Source organism: Pseudophryne corroboree, chromosome 4, assembly GCF_028390025.1.
Source record: "Pseudophryne corroboree isolate aPseCor3 chromosome 4, aPseCor3.hap2, whole genome shotgun sequence".
Taxonomy (NCBI): Eukaryota; Metazoa; Chordata; class Amphibia; order Anura; family Myobatrachidae; genus Pseudophryne; species Pseudophryne corroboree.
In genome coordinates, this window is record NC_086447.1 from 394,085,826 (window position 1) to 394,105,082 (window position 19,257).

Here is a 19,257-nt window from a genome sequence, read left to right on the forward strand (position 1 = left end):
TTGTTATATTAATAATTTTGATAATAGTTTTCCCTGTTTTGTAAATATATTGCCTTCTTAAAATGTTTATAATTAGATGTATGCTGTTACTACGTCTAATAAAATTATTGTTTAAATGTATTAAATGTTATGTTCTCTTTATCTTTTTGTATATTATAAGGCATGATTCAGTATGAAAATACAGTAACTTGATTCTGTCTGTTTAATTTGTAGTCTGCTTTCAGCGCACATTTTAGTGCATCATCATTTTTCAGCATTGTGTATACAGTATCAATCACATGTTTATAGAACATCAGCATATATTGTAGTACTTTACAATTGGGAGCAAACATTTTAATGATGAGACTGGATAATGACAGACAGAGGTACAGTATAGTTGGAATGTAATACAAGTAGATAAGTGTTACATAGACAGCCTAGAAGGGACATCTTAACATATGGGCATACTGGGCACCTACCCAAGGCCCCACAATTCTAGGGGCAGTTGAGCAGGGGCAGGCTGGGTCGCAGGTCATTTGCTCCCCCCCACCCCATTGTTTTGCCCAGGACTTACAATACTGTAAAGAAGGCCCTGAGCCTAAAGAAGTTAGGGGGTAGCTCGGTAATTTTATAAACTTGGTACACTGGGGAAAAGCTTGTTTGGTACCGCACTGGACTTTTGTAATATAGCCAAAGGGCTTTGTTCTATAAGGCCCTTGAAGTTTCCCTGTTTTGTAAATATATTGCCTTCTTAAAATGTTTATAATTAGATGTATGCTGTTACTACGTCTAATAAAATTATTGTTTAAATGTATTAAATGTTATGTTCTCTTTATCTTTTTGTATATTATAAGGCATGATTCAGTATGAAAATACAGTAACTTGATTCTGTCTGTTTAATTTGTAGTCTGCTTTCAGCGCACATTTTAGTGCATCATCATTTTTCAGCATTGTGTATACAGTATCAATCACATGTTTATAGAACATCAGCATATATTGTAGTACTTTACAATTGGGAGCAAACATTTTAATTATGAGACTGGATAATGACAGACAGAGGTACAGTATAGTTGGAATATAATACAAGTAGATAAGTGTTACATAGACAGCCTAGAAGGGACATCTTAACATATGGGCATACTGGGCACCTACCCAAGGCCCCACAATTCTAGGGGCAGTTGAGCAGGGGCAGGCTGGGTCGCAGGTCATTTGCTCCCCCCCACCCCATTGTTTTGCCCAGGACTTACAATACTGTAAAGAAGGCCCTGAGCCTAAAGAAGTTAGGGGGTAGCTCGGTAATTTTATAAACTTGGTACACTGGGGAAAAGCTTGTTTGGTACCGCACTGGACTTTTGTAATATAGCCAAAGGGCTTTGTTCTATAAGGCCCTTGAAATACCAACAATGTATAAGTATGTGAAAGATCCCTGAGTCGTGTATCAAAAATATCTTAAGTTGGTGGTGCTCCCAGAGTCAGTGGTATATATTAGAGATGTGCACCGGACATTTTTCGAGTTTTGTGTTTTGGTTTTGGATTCGGTTCTGCGGCCGTGTTTTGGATTCGGACGCGTTTTGGCAAAACCTCCCAGAAATTTTTTTGTCGGATTCGGGTGTGTTTTGGATTCGGGTGTTTTTTTTTCAAAAAACCCTCAAAAACAGCTTAAATCATAGAATTTGGTGGTAATTTTGATCCTATAGTATTATTAACCTCAATAACCACAATTTCCACTCATTTCCAGTCTATTCTGAACACCTCACACCTCACAATACTACTTTTAGTCCTAAAATTTGCACCGAGGTCGCTGGATGACTAAGCAAAGCGACCCAAGAGGGCGGCACAAACACCTGGCCCATCTAGGAGTGGCACGGCAGTGTCAGACAGGATGGCACTTAAAAAAACCCTCCCCAAACAGCACATGATGCAAAGAAAAGAGAAAAAGAGGTGCACTGTGGTCGCTGGATGGCTAAGCTAAGCAACACAAACACCTTAATATCACAGGAATTATTAATTATAATCAATGGTATTATTGGTCCAAATCACTGGAAGAAAATGACAAAATTACTGGAATTATTCGTTCTAATCAATGGTATTATTGGTCAAAATCACTGGAAGAAAATGACAAAATTACTGGAATTATTCATTCTAATCAATGGTATTATTGGTCCAAATCACTGGAAGAAAATGACAAAATCACTGGAATTATTCGTTCTAATCAATGGTATTATTGGTCCAAATCACTGGAAGAAAATGACAAAATCACTGGAATTATTCGTTCTAATCAATGGTATTATTGGTCCAAATCACTGGAAGAAAATGACAAAATCACTGGAATTATTCGTTCTAATCAATGGTATTATTGGTCCAAATCACTGGAAGAAAATGACAAAATCACTGGAATTATTCGTTCTAATCAATGGTATTATTGGTCCAAATCACTGGAAGAAAATGGAATGGATGGATACTTGCAGTGACACAGAGCTGCAAGATACAGCAATGGCCTACTGTACAACTATATACTGTTAGTCACCAAAATGCTGCACTGTAATACTAGAAGCTATAGAAAAGTATATATATTATTGTATATATCAGTACATACAGAGCGGTGTAACTGTGACCCATGTGTCCTGACAAGCAGTATAGAAGCTATAGAAAATAAGAAAAGTATATATATTATTATATATATCAGTACAGACAGAGCGGTGTAACTGTGACCCATGTGTCCTGACAAGCAGTATAGAAGCTATAGAAAAGTATATATATTACTGTATATCAGTAGTAGTACAGAGCGGTGTAACTGTGACACATGTGTGTCCGGACAAGCAGTATAGAAGCTATAGAAAAGTATATATATTACTGTATATCAGTACAGAGCGGTGTAACTGTGACCCATGTGTGTCCTGACAAGCAGTATAGAAGCTATAGAAAAGTATATATATATTACTGTATATCAGTACAGAGCGGTGTAACTGTGACACATGTGTGTCCTGACAAGCAGTATAGAAGCTATAGAAAAGTATATATAATATTACTGTATATCAGTACAGAGCGGTGTAACTGGGACACATGTGTGTCCTGACAAGCAGTATAGAAGCTATAGAAAAGTATGTATATTACTGTATATCAGTAGTAGTACAGAGCGGTGTAACTGTGACACGTGTGTCCTGACAAGCAGTATAGAAGCTATAGAAAAGTATATATATATTACTGTATATCAGTAGTAGTACAGAGCGGTGTAACTGTGACACATGTGTGTCCTGACAAGCAGTATAGAAGCTATAGAAAAGTATGTATATTACTGTATATCAGTAGTAGTACAGAGCGGTGTAACTGTGACACATGTGTGTCCTGACAAGCAGTATAGAAGCTATAGAAAAGTATATATATATTACTGTATATCAGTAGTAGTACAGAGCGGTGTAACTGTGACACATGTGTGTCCTGACAAGCAGTATAGAAGCTATAGAAAAGTATATATATATTACTGTATATCAGTAGTAGTACAGAGCGGTGTAACTGTGACACATGTGTGTCCTGACAAGTAGTATAGGAGCTATAGAAAAGTATATATAATATTCCTGTATATCAGTACAGAGCGGTGTAACTGGGACACATGTGTCCTGGCAAGCAGTATAGAAGCTATAGAAAAGTATATATATTATTGTATATATCAGTACAGAGCTGTGTAACTGTGACCCATGTGTCCTGACAAGCAGTATAGAAGCTATAGAAAAGTATATATAATATTACTGTATATCAGTACAGAGCGGTGTAACTGTGACCCATGTGTCCTGACAAGCAGTATAGAAGCTATAGAAAAGTATATATAATATTACTGTATATCAGTACAGAGCGGTGTAACTGTGACCCATGTGTACTGACAAGCGGTATAGAAGCTATAGAAAAGTGTATATTATACTGGTGGTCCCCAGTCCCCACAATGCAGCACACTGATCAGATATTTGCAGGACACTGAGCACAGATATGGAGCGTTTTCAGGCAGAGAACGTAGATATTTTCAGCACACTGAGCACAGATATTTGCAGCACACTGAGCACAGATATTTTCAGCACCCTGAGCACAGATTATGGAGTTTTTCAGGGAGAGAACGCTGCCACGTCCTCTCCGTTCAATCTCCAAAGCATGAGTGAAAATGGCGGCGACGCGCGGCTCCTTATATAGAATATGAATCTCTGCGAGAATCCGACAGCGGGATGATGACGTTCGGGCACGTTCTGGTTAACCGAGCAAGGCGGGAAGATCCGAGGCTGCCTCGGAACCGTGTAAAATGGGTGAAGTTCAGGGGGGTTCGGATCCCGAGGAACCGAACCCGCTCATCTCTAGTATATATTGGTATAAGCGAAGAAGAAAAGAAAGACTCTATGTTGGGGCACACTTGAGATAATGAAAATTGTTAAAACAACCTTTAATCATGTATGCTGTGGGCAAGGTGACTCGCTCCACTGCCGCTGCACTCAGCACAGGTTACTATTCCCAATCATAGTCCACGTGAATGGTAAAGTATGAAAAAGTTAAAAATCCAAGTTTTTGTAAAAAAAATGTTGTGTCGGCCTTTTCACGTGTCGACCATTTTCATGTGTCAACCATTTGTCCATGTCGACCAATAGTGGTCAACCTAATGAGTGTCGACCTTAACATTGGCGAACATCTGAAGGGATACCGTCCAATATCTAGTGCTTTCTGTTTATATGGTCTCCTGGTATAGATTAGATAGCTGTATACAGGTCTTAAGTCAGATCAAATAGGTTGTGATCTAAGGTAATAGATTCTGCAGATAACGAGATTGGATAATAGGAAAGTGGTAATGTCAAAGGTTGCTCCAGCACTTCTGCTTTTTGTCTTAGGTAGGGAGTTGTGTTTACTGCACCAGATATTCCCTAGTGGTCTCCCATTTAGGTACTGATCAGGCTTCTCACTGCTTAGCTTCCAAGATCACATGAGATCAGGCGTGACCAGTGAAATGTGGCAGTAAGTAACCAATTTGAACAAATGAGAAAGTGTGGTTGATGACAAATACCAAAGAATTAGAGTACTTCTGTCCAATAATTTTGCACAGGTTCTCTGTTACTGTAGTATTGCAGAGAGTAATTTACTGGCAATTGGATGAGAGATTACCAAAATAAGAACAGTGCATTTAAGAATAGGGTAAGGGCCCCGCCTTCTGCTGTCCACTGTCATTTAACAAATTATAGTGGACAGTGGATGAGAGAGGTAGGCTAACTTAGCCTATTGAGATATAGAGTAAAGATTCTCTATATCTTCCTGCTGTTAAAAAAAATATATATTAAAAAAGTGATAAACATATGAGGTAATGTTGTTGGCTGGAACATGCAGTTTTCACTCATGTCAAATCACTGCAAGGAAGTGCATAAATATATGGATATAAATGTACAAATAGCAGTTTTATATATCACACAGTTGTAATTCCTGCTTTCTGAAAGAGATGCAAAGGTGATAAGCATATGCAATAATATTGTTGGCTGGAACAAGTAGTTTTCACAAATACCAAATCACAGGAAATAAATGCATAAATATGTGGATATAAATATACAAACAGCGGTTTACATTTCCCACAGTTGTAGCACTGTGTCCGGTAATATGTTGCTGTCGTTTTTAAATATAATGCTTATTGCTGGCAGAGAAGGTCTCAAAGGGTATATATTAGCAATGGAAAAACAAACATTTTCTGTTTCAATAGTTCAGAAGTTCAGACATATAATCTAAATCAGACTCCAACAGCAAAATGTAAGATCATTTGAGAGCCCCAATGGGCATATACAATACCAGGAGGAAATGGTGTGTGGGATGAACTGTTCACAGTTCAGCTCCGCGGTTCACAAACAGCCGTTTCACAAGGAGATGGCTTTTTCACTGTGTGTGGACACTTGGAAAGGCTGCAGTATTTAAGGTTAAGGTAAGGGGGAGGCATGTAGCCATGATTGCCTATCACAGTTGCGCTGAGTTCCGGAATCACTTCTCAACAATCCCCCCTCAATCAACTATTCCCCATCAGAATAGCACAACACTTACCTCCACACATACCATCATCACACCACTTCCTACTCCCAGATCCTGTATCACTATGACCTTGCTCTCACTATAATCACTCTGAACATCAATGTTCTGTCTCATCACATATTGACATTCTTATGCTTAGTTACTACACAAATAATGAACACATTACTATTCGTGTGTTCCCAACTACTGTTTATTTAATTTCACTACTGCTATTACTGTCCTATTTAGACATCCCTAAATAGGAGAGTACCCTTTGAGACCTTCTCTGCCAGCAATAAGCATTATGTTTAAAAACAACAGCAACATATCACCGGACACAGTGCTACAATTGTGAGAAATATAAACCGCTGTTTGTATATTTATATCCACATATTTCTGCATTTCTTTGCTGTGATTTGGTATTTGTGAAAACTACTTGTTCCAGCCAACAACATTATTGCATAAGCTGATCACCTTTGCAACTCTTTCAGAAAGCAGGAATTACAACCGTGTGATATATAAAACTGCTATTTGTACATTTATATTTAAATGATTTGACATTAGTGAAAACTGCATTTTCTAGCAAACAACATTACCACATATGTTTATCACTTTTTTAATATATATTTTTTTCTGACAGCAGGAACTACTTGTTGAATATTGGAATGTTGTGCCAGTGTCATAACTAGACATTTTAGCGATGTGTGCAAGAAACAGCATCGTCGTCCCCCCACCCATATATAAAACAGGGCCAGTGTGCGGCATAGGTACGCGGCAAAAATATAGGGACGTGGCTCCATGGGGAAGGGGAGCGGCCCCAGAGCTCTCTTTTGCACATTATGGGGTACATTTACTAAGCAGTGATAAGAGCGGAGAAGTGAGCCAGTGGAGAAGTTGCCCATGGCAACCAATCAGCACTGAAGTAACATCTATAATTTGCATACTATAAAATCATACAGAGCTGTTGATTGGTTGATGGGGAAATTTCTCCACTGGCTCACTTCTCCGCTCTTATCACTGCTTAGTAAATGTTCCCCTATGGCAGTAGAGGACCCCTTTTTTACACATTAAGCAGGCAGAGTCACCCTTTTTTACACATTAGGCAGGCAGAGTCCCCCTTTTTTTACAGATTACAACAGCAGAGTCCCCCTTTTTACACATTAAGCAGGCAGAGTCACCTTTTTACACATTAAGCAGGCAGAGTACCCTTTTTTTACACACATTACAACAGCAGAATCCCCCTTTTTTACACATTACAACAGGAGAGCCCCCCTTTTTATATATTAAGCAGGCAGAGTCACCGTTTTACACACTAAGCAGGCAGAATCCCCCTTTGTTACACATTAGGCAGGCAGAGTCACCCTTTTTTACACATTACAACAGCAGTCACCTTTTTTACACATTAAGCAGGCAGAGTCACCTTTTTACACAGTAGTCAGGCAGAGTCCCCTTTTTTTACACATTAACATAGTAACATAACATAGTAACATAGTATCAAATAGTGATGAGCGGGTTCGGTTCCTCGGAATCCGAACACCCTCCCCCCCGAACTTCACCCATTTTACACGGTTCCGAGGCAGACTCGGATCCTCCCGCCTTGCTCGGTTAACCCGAGCGCGCTCGAACGTCATCATCCCGCTGTCGGATTCTCACGAGATTCGTATTCTATATAAAGAGTCGCACGTCGCCGCCATTTTCACTCATGCATTGAAGATGATAGGGAGAGGACGTGCAGCGTTCTCTCAGTTTCTGTGTTCAGTGTGCTGCAAATATCTGTGCTCAGTGTGCTTACAAATATCTGTGCTCAGTGTGCTTGCAAATATCTGTGCTCAGTGTGCTTAAAATATCTACGTTCTCTGCCTGAAAAATGCTCCATATCTGTGCTGCACTGTAGTATAGGAGGACAGTGCAGAATTTTGATGACCAGTGACCACCAGTATTATATAGCAGTACGGTACAGTAGTCCACTGCTCTACCTACCTCTGTGTCGTCAAGTATACTATCCATCCATACCTGTGGTGCATTTTAGTTGTGCGCAGTATATATAGTAGGAGGACAGTGCAGAATTTTGCTGACCACCAGTATGTAATATATAGCAGTACGGTACAGTAGTTCACTGCTCTACCTACCTCTGTGTCGTCAAATATACTATCCATCCATATCTGTGGTGCATTTTAGTTGTGCGCAGTATATATAGTAGGAGGACAGTGCAGAATTTTGCTGACCACCAGTATATAATATATAGCAGTACGGTACAGTAGGCCACTGCTCTACCTACCTCTGTGTCATCAAGTATACTATCCATCCATACCTGTGGTGCATTTTAGTTGTACGCAGTATATATAGTAGGAGGACAGTGCAGAATTTTGCTGACCACCAGTATATAGTATATAGCAGTACGGTACAGTAGGCCACTGCTCTACCTACCTCTGTGTCATCAAGTATGCTATCCATCCATACCTGTTGTGCATTTTAGTTGTGCGCAGTATATATAGTAGGAGGACAGTGCAGAATTTTGCTGACCACCAGTATATAATATATAGCAGTATAGTAGAGTAGGCCACTGCTCTACCTACCTCTGTGTCGTCAAGTATACTATCCATCCATACCTGTGGTGCATTTTAGTTGTGTGCAGTATATATCGTAGGAGGACAGTGCAGAATTTTGCTGACCACCAGTATATAATATATAGCAGTACGGTACTGTAGGCCACTGCTCTACCTATCACTGTGTCGTCAAGTATACTATCCATCCATACCTGTGGGTGCATTTTAGTTGTGTGCAGTATATATCGTAGGAGGACAGTGCAGAATTTTGCTGACCACCAGTATATAATATATAGCAGTACGGTACTGTAGGCCACTGCTCTACCTATCACTGTGTCGTCAAGTATACTATCCATCCATACCTGTGGGTGCATTTTAGTTGTGCGCAGTATATATAGTAGGAGGACAGTGCAGAATTTTACTGACCACCAATATATAATATATAGCAGTACGGTACAGTAGGCCATTGCTATTGATATATTACTGGCATATAATTCCGCACATTAAAAAATGGAGAACAAAAATGTGGAGGGTAAAATAGGGAAAGATCAAGATCCACTTCCACCTCGTGCTGAAGCTGCTGCCACTAGTCATGGCCGAGACGATGAAATGCCATTAACGTCTTCTGCCACGGCCGATGCCCAATGTCATAGTAGAGAGCAAGTAAAATCCAAAAAACAAAAGTTCAGTAAAATGACCCAAAAATCAAAATTAAAAGCGTCTGATGAGAAGCGTAAACTTCCCAATATGCCATTTACGACACGGAGTGGCAAGGAACGGCTGAGGCCCTGTCCTATGTTCATGGCTAGTGGTTCAGCTTCACATGAGGATGGAAGCACTCATCCTCTCGCTAGAAAAATTATAAGACTTAAGCTGGCAAAAGCACAGCAAAGAACTGTGCGTTCTTCTAAATCACAAATCCCCAAGGAGAGTCCAATTGTGTCGGTTGCGATGCCTGACCTTCCCAACACTGGACGGGAAGAGGTGGCACCTTCCACCATTTGCACACCCCCTACAAGTGCTGGAAGGAGCACCCGCAGTCCAGTTCCTTATAGTCAAATTGAAGATGTCACTGTTGAAGTACAGCAGGATGAGGATATGGGTGTTGCTAGCGCTGAGGAGGAAATTGACAAGGAGGATTCTGATGGTGAGGTGGTTTGTTTAAGTCAGGCACCCAGGGAGACACCTGTTGTCCATGGGACGAATATGGCCATTGACATGCCTGGTCAAATTACAAAAAAAATCACCTCGTCGGTGTGGAATTATTTTAACAGAAATGCGGACATTTGTCAAGCCATGTGTTGCCTTTGTCAAGCTGTAATAAGTAGGGGTAAGGACGTTAACCACCTCGGAACATCCTCCCTTATACGTCACCTGGAGCGCATTCATCAGAAGTCATTGACAAGTTCAAAAACTTTGGGTGACAGCGGAAGCAGTCCACTGACAACTAAATCCCTTCCTTTTGTAACCAAGCTCCTGCAAACCAAACCACCAACTCCCTCAGTGTCAATTTCCTCCTTAGACAGGAAAACCAACAGTACTGCAGGCCATGTCACTGTCAAGTTTGACGAGTCCTCTCCTGCCTGGGATTCCTCCGATGCATCCATGAGTGTAACGCCTACTGCTGCTGGCGCTGCTGTTGTTGCTGCTGGGAGTCGATCGTCATCCCAGAGGGAAAGTCGGAAGATCACTTGTACTACTTCCAGTAAGCAATTGACCGTCCAACAGTCCTTTGCGAAGAAGATGAAATATCACAGCAGTCATCCTGCTGCAAAGCGGATAACTCAGGCCTTGGCGACAGGGGCGTGCAAGAGATGCTGTCGGTGGCCCGAAGAATTGCGGGCCACTTTCGGCATTCAGCCACCGCGTGCCGAAGACTGGAGCACCAGCAAACACTCCTGAACCTGCCCCGCCATCATCTGAAGCAAGAGGTGGTAACGAGGTGGAATTCAACCCTCTATATGCTTCAGAGGATGGAGGAGCAGCAAAAGGCCATTCAAGCCTTTACAGCTACCTACGATATAGGCAAAGGAGGGGGAATGCACCTGACTCAAGCGCAGTGGAGAAAGATTTCAACGTTGTGCAAGGTTCTGCAACCCTTTGAACTTGACACACGTGAAGTCAGTTCAGACACTGCCAGTCTGAGTCAGGTCATTCCCGTCATCAGGCTTTTGCAGAAGAAGCTGGAGAGATTGAAGGAGGAGCTAAAACAGAGCGATTCGGCTAGGCATGTGGGACTTGTGGATGGAGCCCTTAATTCGCTTAACCAGGATTCACGGGTGGTCAATCTGTTGAAATCAGAGCACTACATTTTGGCCACCGTGCTCGATCCTAGATTTAAAACCTACGTTGTATCTCTCTTTCCGGAAGACACAAGTTTGCAGAGGTTCAAAGACCTGCCGGTGAGAAAATTGTCAAGTCAAGCGGAACGTGACCCGTCAACAGCTCCTCCTTCACTGGGGCTGCGAAGAAAAGGCTAAGAATTCCGAGCCCACCCGCTGGCGGTGATGCAGGGCAGTCTGGAGCGAGTGCTGACATCTGGTCTGGACTTAAGGACCTGCCAACGATTACTGACATGTCGTCTACTGTCACTGCATATGATTCTGTCACCATTGAAAGAATGGTGGAGGATTATATGAGTGACCTCTTCCAAGTAGGCACGTCAGACAGTCCGTACGTATACTGGCACGAAAAAGAGGCAATTTGGAGGCCCTTGCAGAAACTGGCTTTATTTTACCTAAGTTGCCCCCCCTCCAGTGTGTACTCCGAAAGAGTGTTTAGTGCAGCCGCTCACCTTGTCAGCAATCGGCATACGAGGTTACTTCCAGAAAATGTGGAGTAGATGATGTTCATCAAAATGAATTATAATCAATTCCTCCGTGGAGACATTCACCAGAAATTGCATCCAGAAAGTACACAGGGACCTGAGATGGTGGATTCCAGTGGGGACGAATTAATAATCTGTGAGGAGGGGGATGTACACAGTGAAAGGGGTGAGGAATCGGAGGATGAGGAGGAGGTGGGCATCTTGCCAGTTTGTGCAAGGAGAGATTGATTGCTTCTTTTTTGGTGGGGGCCCAAACCAACCAGTCATTTCAGTCACAGTCGTGTGGCAGACCCTGTCGCTGAAATAATGGGTTTGTTAAAGTGTGCAGGTCCTGTTTATACAACATAAGAGTGGGTGGGAGGGCCCAAGGAAAATTCCATCTTGGACCTCTTTTATCTTTAATTTATCTTTGCATCATGTGCTGTTTGGGGACTATTTTTTGAAGTGCCATCCTGTCTGACACTGCAGTACCACTCCTAGACGGGCCAGGTGTTTGTGTCGGCCACTTGGGTCACTTAGCTTAGCCATCCAGCGACCTTGGTGCACTTCTTTTTTTCTTTGCATCATGTGCTGTGTGGGGACTATTTTTTAAATCTGCCATCCTGTCTTACACTGCAGTGCCACTCCTAGATGGGCAAGGTGTTTGTGTCGGCCACTTGAGTCGCTTAGCTTAGTCACACAGCTACCTCGTTGCACCTCCTTTTTTCTTTGCATCGTGTACTGTTTGGGGACTATTTTTTGAAGTGCCATCCTGTCTGACACTGCAGTGCCACTCCTAGATGGGCCAGGTGTTTTTGTCGGCCACTTGGGTCGCTTAGCTTAGCCATCCAGCGACCTTGGTGCACCTCTGTTTTTCTTTGCAGTATGTGCTGTTTGGGGATTATTTTTTAAATTTGCCATCCTGTCTGACACTGCAGTGCCACTCCTAGATGGGCCAGGTGTTTGTGTCGGCCACTTGGGTCACTTAGCTTAGTCACACAGCTACCTCATTGCACCTCTTTTTTTCTTTGCATCATGTGCTGTTTGGGGACTATTTTTTAAATCTGCCATCCTGTCTGACACTGCAGTGCCACTCCTAGATGGGCCAGGTGTTTGTGTCAGCCACTAGGGTCGCTTAGCTTAGTCACCCAGCGACCTCTGTGCAAATTTTAGGACTAAAAATAATATTGTGAGGTGTGAGGTGTTCAGAATAGACTGGAAATGAGTGGAAATTATGGTTATTGAGGTTAATAATACTATGGGATCAAAATGACCCCCAAATTCTATGATTTAAGCTGTTTTTGAGGGTTTTTTGTAAAAAAAAACACCTGAATCCAAAACACACCCAAATCCGACAAAAAAATTTCCTGGAGGTTTTGCCAAAACGCGTCCGAATCCAAAACATGGCCGCGGAACCGAATCCAAAACAAAAACACAAAACAAAAATTTCCGGTGCACATCTCTAGTATCAAAGATTGAATAAAGACAATTTGTCCATCAAGTTCAACCTATTTGTGGTTTATGCAGTATTAATTTGTGACCAATTTTGTCTGATGTTGATGTCAGCCATTTGTAATTCAGTCCTCTTTTTTTAATAACTATAGTGCGCGACTATGCACCATAACCCTGGATACCCTTATCCATTAGGAATTTATCTAACCCATTCTTTAAAGTGTTGACTGAGTCCGCCATTACTACTCTCTCAGGCAGGAAATTCCAGACACATATTGTCCTTACTGTGAAAAAACCTTTTCTTCGCTTTGTGCGGAATCTCCTCTCCTCTAACTTAAGCGAGTATCCACGTGTCCTCTGTTCTGATCTTACCAAAAACAGGTCCCGCGCAAGCTCTGTGTATTGCCCCTTTACATATTTGTAAATATTAATCATGTCCCCTCTGAGTCTCCTCTTTTCCAGTGTAAACATGCCTAGCCTTGCAAGCCTTTCCTCGTAGGGTGGCAAGCATCTCCTCTTCTCCTTCCACTCGAGTCCTCCCCCAGCTAGCATCTCCTCAGGGTGCAGGGCAGAGACTGTGAGACGTCTGATCCGACATCCAGGGCTTTCAATGGAAGGCAGAGGAGGCAGAGACCCGGCAGCTGGCAGCTGTGGCAGCGCACCCGAGTCACTTGCAGGGTCAGTGGTGGTGGGTTACAAGCGGCGCCAGTGGGACTTGGAGTGACTGCCTGAGATAGTGGCTGGCCAGAAGGAAATGCAGCGCTCCTGAGTCCTATGCAGAGGCTGGGCGGGGTGGGAGTCACGTGGTGGTGGGAGACTGACGTCGGCGCCGGCGGGAGAATGTTATGACTATAGGTAACTGCCGTGCAGGGGGTGGGTGTTTACTGCCAATGGTGCACCTTCAGTGTGTTTGCACTGTGGGCAAGTCACCATCGGCACACACGTAGTTACGGCCCTGTATTGTGCTTTTTCACTATTAAGGTCTCTGATTTAAATCTTTACTCTTTATCTCAATTAGCTACGTTAGCCTACATCTCTCATCCACTGTTCACTATAATTTGTTATATGACAGTGAACAGCAGAAGGCAGGGCCCTTACCCTATTCTTAAATGGGGTGTAGTATGAGTGGCCGGCAGCCGGGATCCCGGGGGCCAGTATACCAGAGCCGAGATCCCGGCCGCCGGCATACAGACAGCTGGGCGAGCGCTAATGAGCCCCTTGCGGGCTCGCTGCACTCACCGTGCAGCGGGCACAGTGGTGCGTTAAGCGTGCCACGCTATTTATTCTCCCTCCAGGGGAGAATATGTGTCGGCATGCCAGCGGTCGGGATCCCGGCGCTGGTATGCTGGTCACAGGGATCCCGGCCGGCGGCATACTTAAGACCACCCCTTAAATGCACTGTTCTTATTTTGGTACTCTCTCATCCAATTGCCAGTGAATTACTCTCTGCAATACTACAGTAACAGAGAACCTGTGCAAAGTTATTGGACAGCAGAAGTACTCTAAATCTTTGGTATTTGTCATCAATCACACTCTCTCATTTCTTCAAATTGGGTACTTACTGCCACATTTCACGGGTCACTCCCAATCTTGTGTGATCTTGGAAGCTTAGCAGTGAGAAGCCTGATCAGTATCTAGATGGGAGACCACTAGGGAATATATGGTGCAGTAAACACAACTCCCTTCCTAAGACAAACCTTTGACATTACCACTTTCCTATTATTCCATCTCGTTATCTATGGAATCTATTACCTTAGATCACAACTTATTTGATCTGACTTAAGACCTATATACAGCTATCTAATCTATACCAGGAGACCCAATAAACAGAAAGCACTAGATATGGGACAACTTTACAGTCCTCATTAATTCATTTGTGTATCTGTTTCCCTTTATTCTGGATATCTACAGATAATCCAGTTTTAATATTTTCACCTCCTAATGAATATAATTTGACTAACTACATTTTTTAAAGTAATTATTCATAAAGGATCAATAATTCACAACACTGGATGTGGAGGTGATATTTTAATATTTGTGTTTTTCTGTGTATCAACTTCTTATACTTTACATGAATAAAGGTTAAGTTTTAACAATTTTCATTATATCAAGTGTGCCCCAACATAGAGTTTTTCTTATCTTCTTCCCTTATACTAATTTTAGAAACTTGCCTGAAAATATGAGTTTTGGGGAATGTTTGGAAAATAGGAGGTATTATTGTGCAAAGAAGTGCATAATACAGAGTGGGTGAAACCTCTGAAAAGTCCTATATGGATAAAGGGAACAAGTGAGAGATACCGAGCTTGTACAGAGTGGATGGATCAGGTTGGGAGACATTTTAAAACAAGTGAAGAGATGTGTATTGGTGCAGTGTTGTTTATGACTTTTTAAGAGAAGTACTTGGCTAATAGAAGGTTCATTGTAATAGAAAATGGTAATTTGAGAATATGAACCTTTTATTGCAATATACTGTAGCAATGGAGATCAAAATACAAGAGGATAGAATTACATGGCAGAAGGGTCTTTTAAAGAAATTAGAAGTGTTCTCTACCATCTATGAGTGTGTATGTCAATTATAACAATTGTTTTTGGGGAATAAAAAGTCAATGGAGGGATGGAGGTGGTGGGTGGAAGGAGAGCACAACCACGGCATGTAAGGAGGAGGAAGAGGAGAGGGGAATGTGCCACCAGTGCAGTCCTTTTCTGATCTGTGCCTCACATAGCAAAACAGTAAGACAATCATTAACTTTATTTATTGTGATCAATTAAATTTGAATTAAAGGCACAGGAGACTGTATGTGTGTGGTGTGTGTGTGTGTGTGTGTGTGTGTGTGTGTGTGTGTGTGTGTGTTTAGAAATATATATTTATGTGTATACAGTATATATATATATATATATATATATATATAAATATATAGTGACAGGAATCACATAGATAGAGTACAGTTCAACTCACTTTATTTCCACCTCTGGCAGGCTTTGCAGGGCAATTCATGCAGGCGTTGCATGTCAGGTTTTACAGGCAGTCTTCAAAACAGAAGCACAACATTCCAAGTTATGGTAATCACAAACAGTACATGCTCCAAATTGTTCCTAACGTAACCCCAGAACCCCATTCTATTGCCTGCCACTTGCTGTCATCAGGAGCAATGCCTTAATGAACATACACATTTTTAAAGGTTGCAGAGAAGTTTTAGTGATTAGCCCAGTTGTGGCTTACAACAAACTCAGCTAAAACCCATCTGGATTCCATCAGACCTATTGCTGCTGCTCCAATCCTGCAAAATCCAAAATTATGATGCTCCTGCCACAACACACACACACACGCACGCACGCACACACACACACACACACACACACACATATACACACTAATTTAAAAGTACTGCCTATTCCTATATTCTCTCTCTCTCTTTTTATATATATATATATATATATATATATATACACACACAGAATAAAAACCACAGCACTCACCGCACCAGAAGCGGGGCACAGCTATGCACTTACCACTCACAGGGTGGGGTGCATGTAACACTGCACTCTCCACCACAGAAGCGGGGTACACAGCTGTACTTACCACTCACAGGGCGGGGTGCATGTAGCCCATGACCACATCGCTCTAATAAATACAAACAGAGAACCCAGCACTCACCAAAGTAAACTCACTTATCCTCAACAATTCAATAAATAAATGATGGGGGTTTAGTTGGTGGATTGGCCAATGCACGGAAGCCTGTATACCGATTCAAGGTACCCCACCTTCATACAGGTCCTACACTATCACAGAGTCTTAAAACCTGACTACCACACTGCTGCATCATCTGCCTGCTAGATGTAATGTGTACCTGCCACAGATTTTATGGCTTTTAAATGCACACTAGTCACCTATTGCACTGGCTCAAAGATGATTGCTAAAAAACAGCTGAGACAGGTTCAGGATAATAAAGTCCACACAGGGGTGCATGAGAAAGCTAGTGGCCACGGTTAATAAGAGCTAACCATAGATTAACCCCTTCATATACACACAGAATAAAAACCACAGCACTCACCGCACCAGAAGCGGGGCACAGCTATGCACTTACCACTCACAGGGTGGGGTGCATGTAACACTGCACTCTCCACCACAGAAGCGGGGTACACAGCTGTACTTACCACTCACTGGGCGGGGTGCATGTAGCCCATGACCACATCGCTCTAATAAATACAAACAGAGAACCCAGCACTCACCAAAGTAAACTCACTTATCCTCAACAATTCAATAAATAAATGATGGGGGTTTAGTTGGTGGATTGGCCAATGCACGGAAGCCTGTATACCGATTCAAGGTACCCCACCTTCATACAGGTCCTATCCTGAACCTGTCTCAGCTGTTTTTTAGCAATCATCTTTGAGCCAGTGCAATAGGTGACTAGTGTGCCTTTAAAAGCCATAAAGTCTGTGGCAGGTACACATTACATCTAGCAGGCAGATGATGCAGCAGTGTGGTAGTCAGGTTTTAAGACTCTGTGATAGTGTAGGACCTGTATGAAGGTGGGGTACCTTGAATCGGTATACAGGCTTCCGTGCATTGGCCAATCCACCAACTAAACCCCCATCATTTATTTATTGAATTGTTGAGGATAAGTGAGTTTACTTTGGTGAGTGCTGGGTTCTCTGTTTGTATTTATTAGAGCGATGTGGTCATGGGCTACATGCACCCCGCCCTGTGAGTGGTAAGTACAGCTGTGTACCCCGCTTCTGTGGTGGAGAGTGCAGTGTTACATGCACCCCACCCTGTGAGTGGTAAGTGCATAGCTGTGCCCCGCTTCTGGTGCGGTGAGTGCTGTGGTTTTTATTCTGTGTGTATATGAAGGGGTTAATCTATGGTTAGCTCTTATTAACCGTGGCCACTAGCTTTCTCATGCACCCCTGTGTGGACTTTATTATCCTGAACCTGTCTCAGCTGTTTTTTAGCAATCATCTTTGAGCCAGTGCAATAGGTGACTAGTGTGCCTTTAAAAGCCATAAAGTCTGTGGCAGGTACACATTACATCTAGCAGGCAGATGATGCAGCAGTGTGGTAGTCAGGTTTTAAGACTCTGTGATAGTGTAGGACCTGTATGAAGGTGGGGTACCTTGAATCGGTATACAGGCTTCCGTGCATTGGCCAATCCACCAACTAAACCCCCATCATTTATTTATTGAATTGTTGAGGATAAGTGAGTTTACTTTGGTGAGTGCTGGGTTCTCTGTTTGTATATATATATATATATATATATATATATTCAACCATTCATTCTAATGCAACAATGTAGCAGGACACATCTGTAATCTTTCATCTTTAGCTTTATTTCTTATGAGTCCTCTAATGTAAAAAAAATTGTCCCATTTATCAACAAGTTTTAGCTATTTGAAACTCGTTGTACATTATAAATGGGGCTCCAGCCAATCAGCTCGTAACTGTCATGTGTTTTAAAAATGACAATTAGGAGCTGATTGGCTATAGCACCATTTGTCATATGCAATGAGTTTTAAATATCTAAACTTCATTGTTAAATTGGCCCCTAAGGGCAGTATCCAATTATGCAACTAATTTCTTCCCTTGGGGCTTTATATATAGCCCCAATGCCAGCACTTATCGGGGATTGTGTTTCGTCTGCCTCAGGCAGGCAAGTCAATCCAAATCTGCGATAGGAAGTCTTGTTTTCAATGATCGTTGCCACGAACACACTTAAGTCCGCGACTTTTGACCGGTCCCATTTGTTTTTGCATTAAAAAAACTAACATGTTTTGGACAGAAAAAATGAGGGCTAATTGAATAACCTGAAAAAAATGGTAGATAAAACAAAGTGCTGGCAAAAAAATTGCACTTAAAAATCACTAACGTTGGGCCTAATTCAGACTTGATCGTATCCATGCAAAATTTTGCACGGCTACGATCAGTTACTCAGACATGCGGGGGGATGCCCAGCACAGGGCTAGTCCGCCCCACATGTTTGGCTCTTCCCCACCACACAAGTGCGATGCTTTTGTACTTGACGAGTAGCTACCTACCAGAGCAGCTCTTGCGCACTGGCAGGGAGGTACTCGCCGCTTTCCGGGTCACATCGGCTGCACGGTCTGGACACGCCTGCATTGCCCGGACTGCGCCCCTAAAACGGTGGCCAAACGCGCCCTCCCACCCAGCAATCGCCTCTGTCAATCAGGCAGAGGTGATTGCAGGGCTGAGAGGGCCATCGGCTGTCTGGCATGCGCCGGCGTACTGCGGCGCCGGTGCATGTGCAGTTCACACCTGATAGGCTGCTGTGCGAAAACTGAATTAGGTCTGAATTAGGTCCATTGGCTTCTCAGATTCACTAATCCCACTTCAGTTATCACCTATCATGTACCACAATACACTTGTAAATAATCAGTAGTTCAAGGATATAGGAGAGCCCCTCAATCATACATATTATGCAAGAGCATTCTGTTTTATAT

The 19,257-nt window shown here is 42.5% G+C and overlaps 1 protein-coding gene and 1 pseudogene across 1 annotated transcript in view; one reads left to right on the forward strand and one right to left on the reverse strand.

Annotated features, from left to right (window-relative positions):
* HCRTR2 (hypocretin receptor 2) overlaps window positions 1-19,257 on the forward strand; it is a 292,533-nt gene that overhangs the window by 193,176 nt on the left and 80,100 nt on the right. The window lies entirely within an intron of this gene.
* Window positions 4,853-4,971, reverse strand: LOC134912201 (5S ribosomal RNA; annotated as a pseudogene).